The following is a 13,531-nucleotide window of genomic DNA, read 5'->3' on the forward strand; positions in this document are numbered from 1 at the left end:
GTTAGGGCCCCGAATGAATTATGTAGGTCATCCATAATAAGCACCAGTGGAATCTTTACAAGCCCTCACACCATTGTGCACTCTGTGTATTACTTGTATTCTTTTTTCTTAGCTGATAAACAGTAAAACTTTCTTCATACTAGGAAATTTTAGTTAAAAATAGAATTATATGAGATCTAGATGATCATGAGATGCAAAGGAAAAATTGTACTTCTCTAAACTATTATTTTTTCCCACATATACACAAATATAATGGATAAAGGAGAACATGTTGACCTAGCTTATTAGGACTTTCAAAAAAAATCTTTGACAAAAGGTGGGATTTCTAAAGCACCATAAAGGAGTTTGGCCACCAGCTCCCATCAAAATTTCCACCCAAAGTCCATCACAAGAGGTTACATAGGAAAGTAAGGACCAGATCCTCAAAAGTACCAAAATCAATGGGAATAGACACCTAAATACCTTTGGAAAAAGCAACAGAGGGTCCTGTGGCACCTTTAAGACTAACAGACTGTTAGTCTTAAAGGTGCCACAGGACCCTCTGTTGCTTTTTACAGATTCAGACTAACACGGTACCCTTCTGATACTAAATATCTTTGAGGATCTGGACTTAGGTGGCCATGGAGTGAGAGGTAAGATACGGTCATGGATCAGAAACTAGCAAGACAGTGAAGTACAGGAGTAAATTGTCAGTTTACAACATGGCAAAAGATTAATAGTAGGGTACTGCAAGGTTTGGTACTGGTGCTGTTTAATATAGCCATTAGTGACCTGGGAAAGTTAATGAACACTAAGACGGAAAAAAATTGTAGAAAATATTTTTTTAGGTTACTCTAGACAAGAGAAGACTGAAGAACTTCAGAGGTAGTTAAAGCTATGTGACTGGACAACATGATAGTGGATGAAATTATATTGACAAATCCAAAGTGCCACACATTTGAACAATACATATACGTTTCTGGGTGCTAAATTAATTGTAACCACCTGAGAAAAAGATCAGGGCATCCCTGTGGATAACTCACCGAAACTTGGCTCGGTATGTAGTGCTGGTCAAAAGAGAAAACAGGCTACTAGGATGCATAAGAACTAGAATGAAGAGCAACAAAAATATTATAAAATCAATAATACTCATCTAATAGATATTACCCTGTCTGGTTAATAAAGTCAGGTTATCCCATGATGCACCATCGTCAAGGACTCCCATGAAGCACTGCCTTCCATCTCCAATAGGGGTGAAAGTGGTGCATCATGGGAGATGTAGTCCAACCAGGGAGCCTGGTTGTTAGAGGAGAATGATAGCATAAATACCCAAATTACAACTCCCATGAGCTACTCTGTCAGCATTTCCAAATCAATATATTTCTGATTTTGGCTGAAATATTTTGTCTTTGGACAAAATGTTGTGATATTCAAATGTCTATCATTAGCTCACCCAGACCACCAGCCTGATTAGCTAATTATCTGTAATTACAGCTTTCTCTGAGAGAACTAATTGGTATCAGAGTGCAGGCTCACCTGTTAATTCCTGTCACACTCTCTGAATAGAAGAACAAGCGAACATTAGATGAAACTGAAAGGCCGCATGTGTAAAACAGATAAAAGGAAATGCTTTTATTACATAAGATGTGGAATTCATTTTCACAAGGTATCAATGAAGCCAAGCGCTTAGTAAGATTCATAAAGAGTCAGACACTTCTATGAATAATAGAACACCTATAACTACATTAGACTGGATATAATTTTAGAAAATAAGGGACATTTAGAGTTGTTCAAACATTTTTTGACAAAAACAGGCTTTTTCAACAAAATGGAATTTTTCACCAAAAAAAATATTGTTTTTGTAGAAAACTGTCAGGTTTTCATTGAAAAACTAAAAACCCAAACACTGAAAAAGTTTGCTTTTCAGCAACCAAAAACTGAGGGGTTTTTAGGTTTTTATCAACTGGATACAGAAACTATTTTTGGTTTTCAAATTGCAGTGGGAGAGGGTCAGGAAAATGTGACACATTTTGAAGAAAATATTTTATGAAAAAAACAAAAATTGTCATTTTGGGTGACCTTTTCCATGGGGGAAAAAAACATTTCCCAACCAGCTCTAGATATAAATACTCCTGCTTCAGTGTATAAATTGATCTCTAACTGCTCTATGAGCAACTTGATCCATAATTGTCCACTATAGATGTTTTGTTCACCTTTCTCTGATGCTGCTGATACAGCCCATTGTCAGAAACAGGCTGCGAGAATGGATGGACCAAGGGTCTGATAATTTCTGTGTTTCCTGCTATAATAGAGAACAAGGAGAAGAAATAAAATAGAGCTTTCAAGAATGTAGTAGAGCTGAGGAGCAGAATCCACAGTGAAGACCACCTCTGTGGATAGTAGGAGTACTTGTGGCACCTTAGAAACTAACAAATTTATTTGAGCATAAGCTTTCATGGGCTAAAACCCACTTCATCAGATGCATAGACTGGAACATATAGTAAGAAGATCTGTACACATACAAAAACAACAAGGAGTCTGGTGGCACCTTAAAGGCTAACAGATTTATTTGGGCATAAGCTTTCGTGCATCCGAAGAAGTGAGGTTTTTACCCACGAAAGCTTATGCCCAAATAAATCTGTTAGTCTTTAAGGTGCCACCAGACTCCTTGTTGTTTTTGTAGATACAGACTAACACGGCTACCCCCGATACTATACACATACAGAACATGAAAAGGTGGAAGTAGCTATACCAACGCTAAGAGGCTAATTAATTAAGCTGGGCTGTTTATCAGCAGGAGAAAAAAAACTTTTGTAGTGATAATCGAGATGGCCCGTTTCAGACAGTTGACAAAAAGGTTTGAGGATACTTAACATGGGGAAATAACAATTTGTGTAATAACCCAGCCACTCCCAGTCTCTATTCAAGCCCAAATTAATGGTATCTAGTTTGCATATTAAATCAAGTTCGGCAGTTTCGCGTTGGAGCAGACCTGAACGACTAGTTCAGCAGGTAGGGCCCAATCCTGTTCCATTGATGTCACTAGGCGGTTTGTCATTGACTTGATTGTTCCTGATTTTCCTCACCAAGTGTCTGATCCATAACCCACGGATGTCCATGAAAGGACTCTCATGGATTTCAATGGGCTTCGGATCAGGCCCCAAGGGCTTAGAATACCATATTATAAATGCATAGGCTACACAGATGCCTTTCCATGGTCCGTAAAGTGTAATACACCATGAGTCCTGGGACATTTGTTAACGGCTTATGCAGATGTAGGCAGAGTTTTGCCAAGTTCTTTAAGTATCATAGTTTCTAACACTCTTGGTAAATATCACTAGAGCGGTATCTTATTCTTTCTAGACTTTCACTTTCTGGAGTTCATTCTCTTATCCCTCGTACTTAATCTGTCTCATTTGGATGATTTACATCCAAATCTCTCCAATTTTGTCCTTTCATTCTCCAGCACGATTTGTGATGTTAGTTCCTGCTAATACAAGGGCATCAGTCTCCTCCATCTCTTCCTATTTAATGATATTTATCCATCATCGCATGGGAGAGAATTGGCTGCCGCTCAGTCTGGCAAAATAAATTGGTACTGATTCAAGCATAATCTTGCTAAATACACAGATTTTAATTTTTCCCCGAAGTGAACTACACTGCAGCTGTAGCCATTGTCCTTCATTCAAAAGCTAGGCGCTGGTTCTGAGCCTCTGTTCTTTTCAGCATTTGTGGAGTCCTTGTATATGATTGAAATTGTCTTCCCATTTTGTACCTTCAAATATTTCACATGTCAGGCCCCTAGAACATTTCTATTAAAATACTTTAGTAGAGACAAAAGGCATGTCTACACTTCCCGGGGATCAACACTGCAGCGATCGATGCACCGGGGGTCGATTTAGCGGGTCTAGTGAAGACCCGCTAAATTGACCGCAGATTGCTCTCCCATTGACTCGGTACTCCACTGGAACAAGAAGCATAAGGTAAGTCAACGGGAGAGTGTCTCCCATCGACCCAGCATGGTGTAGACACCACAGTAAATCGACCTAAGCTATGTCAACTCCAGCTATGTTATTCACCTAGTTGGAGTTGTGTAACTTAGGTCGACTTACCCCCGTAGTGTAGACAAGGCCAAAGAGACAATAGAGCCCAGACAACAGGGCGCTGGCATAGCATACAGCAGACCTGTGTTCTGTTCCTACCTCTGCTACTGACATGTAGCAGAGCCTTGGGCAAGACCCTTCACGTCTTTGTGCCTGTGTTTCTGCTCCCACCTCTTGTCTCTCTTGCCTACAAAGGAAAGTTCCATCAGTTTAACCTAAGGTGTGAATGTAGACTGGTTTAGTTTAAATTCAAACCCATGTGGACGCACTCATTTCTGCTTACATGTGGTTTATTTCAGTGTAGCTGACACCTGCTTTAAACTGAAATGAGAGTTACAAAAAGTGGGGTACAGTTTAAATTCACTCCTTAGGTTAAACCAGAGCGGCTTGCTCCTACACACGAGCCCACGTCCAGGCACAGTCCCTCATTATGGGCATGTGTAGCACCTAGTACCATGGAGCCCTGATCTCAGTTGGGGCCTCTAGGCCTCTCCAGTAGTAGTAGCAGTAGAATAAATAAATAATACACTGATGTATTTTAATAGCAAAATGCTACTATCCGAGAAAAATTAATGATAATCTCACCAGTCATATTACTCTCATTGTCAAGAAGTCGCTACGCTGTGGTACATTCATTGCCGTATTGACTTATTTACACGACCTTTTCAGATTTAGCCATATCGGCCTATTCCTAAGAGACGGGTGGTTCCCTGAAAACTGTGTCTGCAGATGGCTTCAGTATAATAACAATAATAAAATGTCAGTTAACATTTTTCCTTGAAAAAATAGAAAATTTCTTCCCTAAAGGAAAATTTGCTGGGGGGGGGGGGGGGGAAATGTTATTTTGGTTGAAAAGCTATTGCTCACTGAAAAATGCTTCAGTGACAAAATTTCAACCAGGTCTACTCCTGAGTCCTTATTTATGCACATGAATAAGTGACCTGGTTTTCAAAAGTGCCTCTAGCTGTTTGTCTTGTACTTTAAATTGCCTGAGGGCCAATGTGGGGCCAAAACCATGATTTTCCCCTAATTCTGGACCATGGCTGTTGGCTTCTCCCTTGGCTCACCCACTGTGCTGGTCATCATCCCCACAGAAAGCCCCCATGAGGTCAGGGAAAGCTGCGGAGGTGGATGAGTACCTTTCCAAGCAGGACTGAGGGATCTATGGATCCCAGGAGGAGGAGGAGTTTTTAATCAGTTCAAAACCCATTGAAATCACCGGGGCTTTTGCATGAGTGAGGCCTCCGAGTAAGAACCAAGTAAGGTCTTTAGGATTTGACCCGTTGACATCAGTGTGAGTGACAGGTGCTCGGCACTTCTCAGGATCTGGACCAGAGTCATTGTAATTGGAGCGTTGCAAAATGGCTGTCGTTGACAGGGCAGCTGGGCTTCTGGAGAATGGGAGGAGGGAACCTTTGAAAAATAGAAGAGAGTTATGAGCAAATGCGTCTGAGACACACCACGAGCCTGCTAATGCTGATGCTACCTATTGCTATGCTAGCCCATGTTGGATGCACTTGTTATGATGTTAGTCCATGATGAAAATCTATTTTCTCCACAATGGACCTCACCCTAAATCACTCCTCGGACCATGCGATGAGCCAGATTACTGGTCCATCACATCCAGTCTCTTACTAGCTAATATTAGGTGCTTCATTTGGTAGGCAGGTTCCTTCCTGTGTTCATCCCCCCCCCACCCCTCCCAGTTATACTCACGAGCTTCAGCTACTCCCTATGCAATTCGGAGAACACTCAACAAAACTGGAAGTGTTACATGACAATGGGGAAGTCCAGATCCCACTTACCTTGGCGTGGACAGCCCTTTGCAGTGTGCTTCCACTTAGTGAGGCCCTGATCCAACGCCCATTGAAGTCAAAAGGAATTTTTCCATTGACTTAATGGTTTTTGGATGAGGCCCCACGGGAGAGTAGACTCAAGAGAAGGGGGCGTGCAGGACTCTGCTCAGTGGGGTTGTGCCAGAGATTCACTGCTATGCAGATCCTCCATTCTTTCACCTCAAGGAGAGGGGGTGGTAGAGCTACAGAGGTTATTCCAGCCATTAGACTGCTGCCCCATAGCTAGATAGTGAGAACTCCTCTTCTCAGAGCTCCCCAGTACCCAGCTGAGTTCCTGAGAGAGTCACAGAGAGAATTCTGGCCTAAATAAAGGTAAGATCTGTAGAGCAGAACTGTTAAGTGCCAGAGCTGAGCCGACTTGCCATTGTCTGTGCAACATCAGAAGACGCAATAGGTCCCAGTGAATTATTTTAGCCCATCTTCCTTGAGTTAACTGGTTGACGCAAGCACAAAGTCTAGGCCAGTGTACAAAACTGAATGGCTGCAAGCCCCCTGGTTTATTCCCTCCTTCAAAGGTTGAAGAGAACGCGTTATTTAAATTCAATAGCACAGCTTGGATACAATTTGTTTCTTTTTGTCGTTAATTGCTTGAATATCAACGGGCTGATACAGTGACTATTTGTAGACAGTTATACCGTCCCAAGCCCACTTTTTATAACTTTATTTCATTTTCTGATGTTGACTCAAAGCACCTTTATCATCTCACGCTGATAGTCTGTTCTTTATTGCTGCAATGTGTTTAAGCACAGTGCAATAATACACATATATAAATATTTGAACAGGAAAAGAAAGTCTGTCTGATTTGTGCTATGGAAGGAATAAATTAAAACAAATAATACCACTAGAGGGACCTTGACTCTGAACTACAGTGCCAGAGAGGTCACACTGTACAGCAATATAGCCCCGTGTAACTTACAGTAAGTGACAGCAAAAGAAAGAAAGAAAGAAAAGAAAAAGCATCCTAATGTCCTTGTCAGGTTTGGAAGAATCCAGATAAGCCCTTTTGAGATTATTTCCTATTTTGGGTGTATTATGAAATGCCATCAAGACCAAAGGAGCGATTGTAGCAGGCTTCCATCTTGCACATGTTTTCGGTGCTGGCGCTCTGTTTGGCTAGGCTCACCGAAATAATTCTACTTGAGAAAAATGGTTTTGTTTTTGGAGTTAAAGACCTGAGCCGTTTTAATTAGTTTACTTGGGTCTTTGCATTTGATCACCAAATGCTGTTGCTGTTTCAAAGAAGAGACTGTCTGTGTGTTCCTTTTATTTTCTTTTAAACGCTGCGTGTGAATAGTTGAAGACGAGAGCAAAAGACATTGGACTTAGAAAGTAAGATCTCCAGGAAGCAAAAATGGAGGCAAACACAGGAGCTAATTTGGCCAGGCATAGCTGGTGGTGTTTGTGGTTGTCCCTGACAGCACTGCTGACTCTAAAGCACCTGTGTTTGCTCACTAGCTTTCCCCAATCTGCTAGAAAATGGCCCAAGCATGTCACATGGCAGCGAGATAGTCCAAGCACCATGGGAATACAAAAGCCTGAGCTTTTAGCAGAGTTAATCATTAATGTGCCTTTTCTTTGTCCCATTCAGGAGTGCTGACAAGCGCTTTGATATTTCATATTTGCCATCAGGTCAGTTGCAGTCATAACCAGGTACTAATGAACGCATTGACTCATAGCTCCCGGTTTCATTGCCCGCATGTGCTCTCTCTGTAGGCTGTAGATTTCATTTCACCTGGCTTCAACTTTTTTTTTAATCTATTTTTTTCCTTTTCAATTGAGCGTGCATTTCCTTTTCTAAATATTGCATTGATGGGCCAAATCCTCAACTGGTGCAAAATGGGGGTAGCTCTACTGCCCCCAATATTGCTGTGCTGATTTACACAAGCTGTGGTTATGATCCTATTTATCCAGAACTAATGGTCTCTTTTATACTCTCTCTGAGACAAAAGAAAATGTGACGTTCCCTAATTCCAAATGATAGCAAACAAATATTGCCAATCTCTAGTTTTGCCTTGGGACCCAGGAACAGGGAGATATACAAATAAATATCTGAATATAACTCTGTGTACTTGCTAGCAACTGCCACTTACTGCTCTGGGGGGTGGGGGGTGCACATACACACATGCATTTTAGAGTTCAGCAAATAATCCCTAGCAAATAACTTATTGGGATGAATTTTGCCTCTTTTTCTATTCTTGGTTTGTCAGCAAAGAGCCTGCAATTTTCTGGAGTGTATTCCTTGTTCAGAATTGTTCACTGAAGGCCAGATTCTTCCCGACTCCTACATGTGTGTGGGGGAAGACACAAGGAGCTTCATGTTTTTTCTTAGTGTGCTGAAGAGCTAGGCAGAATTCCAGCCCCGGCACTCAGGAAAGCCCAGGGCCTGCTCCGTTCTTATTCCCCGGGGCGACACACAGAGCAACCTACTCAATGTGGAGAGGAAAGGCGGTTTAGTGGATGGAGCACTGGGCTGGGAATCAGGAGATCTGCGTTGTATTTTCCCCTTCTCCCACTGACCTGCTAGGTAATGGTGGGTAAATCATTTCACTTCTTTGTGACGGTTTCCCTAGAGTGACTGATTTTATAGGGACAGTCCCGATTTTTTGAGTCTTTTTCTTATATAGGCTCCTATTACCCCCCACCCCCTCTCCCCATTTTTCACATTTACTGTCTGGTCACCCTAGGTTCCCCCCACTTTGCTACGTCTGTTTAGACTGTAAGTTCTCTGTGACTGGGACTGAGCCTGAGGATGTGTTTTGTACAGCACCTAGCACAATGCAGTCCTGAACCTCTTACTGCTACTGTAATACAAATTATAAATAATAATGAATAATAAAGAGAGCAAGGAAGGTCAGAGACAAGGCGGGGCTAGCAGCAGCAGCATTTGTGCAGAGGCTACACTCCTGGAAACAAAATGTGTCTCGGTGCTCCTCACAGGGTTCTGCAGATCCACACCTCTCCTTACTTTCTGGGCTGTCCTTAGTCTGTCAGCCAAGTCAGGGCAAGATTGTGCCATTTGTTTGCTAGCTGTGTTTTTGAGTACCTGGTTTCTGAAATTCAGAATTGGAGCAGTGTTGGTTCAGTTTGATTGGCCTCACCGGCCAAATGATCTTGTTCCTCCTCCCCGATTGAATGAATGTAACACTTAGGCACAGGTTTCTCATTAAAAAAAACCTTCCCATTTACAAAGTTAAAATTCCTGATTTCTGAGCTTAAGATCTGTTGTTTCCACAGCTATTCCTGCCAGTAAGCTCATTCACTAGAATATACACAGCCAGTGGACACAAAAGGACAAACGCAGTGAAGAGACACAATTGAAATGAATTCAGGGCCAGATTCTCATTCACACTAAGTCTCCTTTTAGACTCTCACCCACTGGAAGGCTTCTTTACATTGCCAGAGTGGTGTAAAAGGACTTGGGGTAAATGAGAATTAGGCCCTTTGTTTTTTTATTTGAGTGCATAGTTGCAGAACAATTTAGGTTGGGTTGTCCACTCAAGCTCTGGTGTGTGAGACTAAAGGAGATTTTAAAATGAGATCATGGTCAGTTTTTCTTCTCTGACATCCTAACAACAGAGGCCCATGTGGGCAGTTCTGCAAGGCTAGGTCTACACTGGGGGGGCGGAATTGATTTAAGATATGCAAATTCAGCTAGCTGAATTCGACCTATCCGATCCGACTTACCCCACTGTGAGGACGGCGGCAAATCGACTGCCGCGGCTCCCCCGTCGACAGCGCTTACTCCTACCTGGGCTGGCGGAGTACGCGCGTCGATTCAGGGATCGATTGTCGCGTCCCGACGAGACACGATAATTCGATCCCCGAGAGATCGATTTCTACCCGCCAATCCAGGCGGGTAGTGAAGACAAGCCCTTAGCAAATAAGATGCAGGTATCCATTGCAGTTTTGTATGGAAAACCCCAGCTGAGCAGCCCAAAAGAGTAGGTAGGTCTCCAGGCTTTAATCAAGGTGCTATGCAAACATGATTTGGGATAGCCTAAATAAGAATCGCACTGAAACTTCTAGGTACTTCACCAAGATCCCCAAAAGTGTTTATGTACTTAATTGAAATCAATGGGAGTTATACACCTAAATACCTTTGCGGATCTGGGCATTGGTCTTTTACGCTGACTCAATCAAAACTTCATTGTCATCTTTCCCAAGACTAGATCTGCTCCAAAAATGTGGCGCAGAAAGAAATTTGCAAAAATGTCAACACATTTTTCAATCCGAATTTGAAATGTTGACTGAAAAATTTAAAATTTGGACATTTCATGAAATTTTTAACCTGCTATACTCAAGGCATTCTACTGTCTCTGCAGATGACAAAAAAAAATTATTATATTAGCTACCAAAATGCTTAAGAAATGACAAGACCACTAAACCAATGTGAGAAAACAAATAATAAAGGGATGTGTTCTTTTGATAGCAGATGCAATTAAAATAGTATTTGCAGTGCATTTAAAGCAGGGGCTTGGACTAGATGACCTCCTGAGGTCCCTTCCAATGCTGATAGTCTATAGTTCTATCCCCAGACAGGTTTTTGCCCCAGATCCCTAAATGGCCCCTTCAAGGATTGAGCTCACTACCCTGGGTTTAGCAGGCTGATGCTCAAACCACTGAGCTATCCCTCCCCCCATCTCTTTTTGTTCTGGGTTTGTACAGCGCCTAGCACAATGGGGTCCTGGTTCACAACTAGGGCCCCTACATGCTTCAGTAATACAAATAAATAATAATAATAAATAATAAAGCATGTGTACACAGCAATATGGCTTTTTCCACATAAACAGCATGTACAGAAGGTAGCATTTTCCTCGGCTGCTATTTTCAGTTCAGATTTGACATAACCATATTTGAGTGCTACACTGAATCATGGAAATGTCGGGTTGGAAGAGCCCTGGAGAAGTCACCAAGTCCAGCCCATTGTGGGTGAGGCAGGACCAAATAAACCTAGACTATCCCTGACAGGTGCTTGTCCAGCCTGTCCCTAAAAACCTCTAATGATGGAGATTCCACAATCTCCCTTGGAAGCCTATTCCAGTCTCAACTACCCTTACAGTTAGAAAGTTTTTCCTAATATCTAACCTAAATCTCCCTGGCTGCAGATTAAGATTCTCGTCCTACCTTCAGTGGACATGGAGGACAATTGCTCACTGTCCTCTTTATAACAGCTCTTAACGTATTTGAAGCCTATTACCAGGTTCCACTCAGTCTTCATAGGCACATGTGACTTCTTCCTCTGTGTGTCTGCAGTTAGAGAAAGTAAGTAAAATAAGAGCAAAACTAAGGAGTGATTAAACAATCCACAAGCTCTTTCGGCCCAGTTCAGCCACCGTTACTCTTGCTGCTAGGCGATATGTTACTGCTCAAGTACTGATCTCAGTGAGACTGCTGGCATAGCAAGGTACAGATAGATTTCAGTGCTACTTCTCCCATAGCAAGGGAGAAGTTTTGTTCCTCTCGTTTTTACCTTAAAAAAAACTAAAATGCTCTCTTGGCACTGGGGACACTATGACTGTGCTCAAAGGATTTCAGGCAGCCAAACTCATTATTCTAGCTTTGTTAATGACACATGGAGAGCCTGTGTCCACATTCCTTGTACACCCAAAGTAGTGGTGTATGAGGAGTTCATCGCTTGTTATGCCACGTTCCTTTAGATCAAAGAGGAAAGTCATTTCAAACCTACCAGTCAAAGAACTCTCTGGATTTTAAAGGTCAGTTGATGGCATCTAAAGCTTTTTGAGGTAAACATTTTCAAAAGCACCTAAGTGATTTAGGAACCTACATCCCATTACACTTACAATGGGACTTAGGTGCTTTTGACAATTTTATGTGAAGTCATCTAGACCTGAGAATCTGTCTCCCAATATATTCTTGACACCAAGGCATCTGAGAGTAGCCAAGATATTCCTGTTAGAGGTGGGTGGGAATTGGGCTTTCCATGTTGTGGGAAATTCTGCCATTTTTAATGTTTTTTCTCTTCAAAAGAGAGCAAAGGCAAAAAATTCAAAAATTTCCCATGAAACAAAATTCCAGGGGGGTGGGGCGAATCCATTTCTGGTTGGTCAAAATGTTTCATTGAGAGCAATTTGAAATATTTTCTTCCAATTTTGACATCTTAACATTTTTTTTAAATAGTCTTACTATAAAAAAATCGTTTTGCAAAGTCATTTCAAAATGAAAAATGGATGTTTTGTTTCGACGTTATCAAAACGTTCCATTTCCGGCTCTTTGAAACAAAAATTCACCGATCTCGGGAGTCCCAAGGTAGCGCCTTAACCACAAGACGATTGTTCCAGCTCAAGCATCAGTTGCATTACTGTCAATTTTAACTTTGGGGCAGCAGGCAGCTATATTGGAATGGGTGCTAGAGAGAGTCCTTTCATTTGGGTTATAATGAATATTGTTTTCTTTTTAAAATAGATGGAAAATATCATGGCAGCACTCAGATCTTTAAGGACTAATTGGTGGCATTTTGCCTCAGTGTGGCATATGGGGGGGATGTAGAACCACACGACTCAGGGAAGCACAGGCCTCACTGGGTACATCTACACAGTAGTGGCAGCACGTCTCAGAGCCCACGTCAACAGACTTGGCCTCACAAGACTTGCAGTATGGTGCTAAAAATAGCTGGGTAGACATTGTGGGCTCTTTGCAGTGTGGACGCAGGTCAAGCCATGAACCTGAGTCAGAAGATCTGCCCAGTGCAGCATAGACACGTTAGCACAGCTCAGACCCAGGTCCAGCAATTGTAAACTCAGGTTTACGATGCAGTGTGGCACTCAACCGCAGACTTGGAAACACAGAGTCCACAAGCCCAGATCCTTCAGACCCAGGCTTACAAAGCAGTGGAGACGTACCGACTGAAACCTCACCCTTCTCTGAATCCCTGGTGCACAATCTTTATGCACTGCTGCAAGAGGTAGGGACATGTTGGACCTGTGCTTCCGTGTCCCGTACTGCCAAGCAAAGATGGGCCAGGATTTGGCCCTGAATATGAGAGGCTCTGTAAACAGGCGTGTGTTTATTTACGTATTTATTTACTTTTAATTAAAAAAATACCCAGACAATTCCTGGGATTTAAAAGTCAGGTCATGGGAGGCATCCAAACCAAATAAGGACAATCAGCTGTTACATGATGAACAGGACAGAGAGTTCTGCCAGGCAGGGAGAAAACAAAACAAGGAGAGCAGTGCACTCGGATTTATCACCTCACAGGGCTGGGATGGAGCTCGGAGCCTGACCCCCTTTGACCATCGGCACACTCCTAAACATAGGACTTTTCCCCTTCCACAATGCTCTGGGGCACAAGACACCACGAAGAGGGCAGAGAACGGCAGGAAGGAAGTGAGGTCATGTCCCTCCTCCTGCCACATTGGCCACTCACACAGGGGAGGCAATACTGCTCCAGCTGATCGGGTGCAGCAGGTGGAATCCTGCTTCTCTGAGGCAGGCTGTCTCCTCCTGCTCTCACGGAGGTGGTGCAGCTGCCTCCTATGGGTCGGATCCAGAACCCATTGCAGTCAATGGAAAGAATCCTTATTGACTTCGGTGGGCTTTGGATCAGGCCCTAAAAGCCTCAGGTAGACCGAT

General features: G+C 42.6%; 1 long non-coding RNA gene across 1 annotated transcript in view; it reads right to left on the minus strand.

The window, feature by feature from the left end:
• Positions 1-574: 574 nt before the first annotated feature.
• LOC135982578 (uncharacterized) overlaps positions 575-13,531 on the minus strand; it is a 53,432-nt gene continuing 40,475 nt past the window's right edge. Inside the window, exon 4 of the long non-coding RNA XR_010599991.1 lies at positions 575-5,495. This is a non-coding gene — a long non-coding RNA (uncharacterized LOC135982578). The remainder of the gene's footprint in view (positions 5,496-13,531) is intronic.

The sequence above is a fragment of the Chrysemys picta genome, chromosome 3 (assembly GCF_011386835.1).
Source record: "Chrysemys picta bellii isolate R12L10 chromosome 3, ASM1138683v2, whole genome shotgun sequence".
NCBI lineage: Eukaryota > Metazoa > Chordata > Testudines > Emydidae > Chrysemys > Chrysemys picta.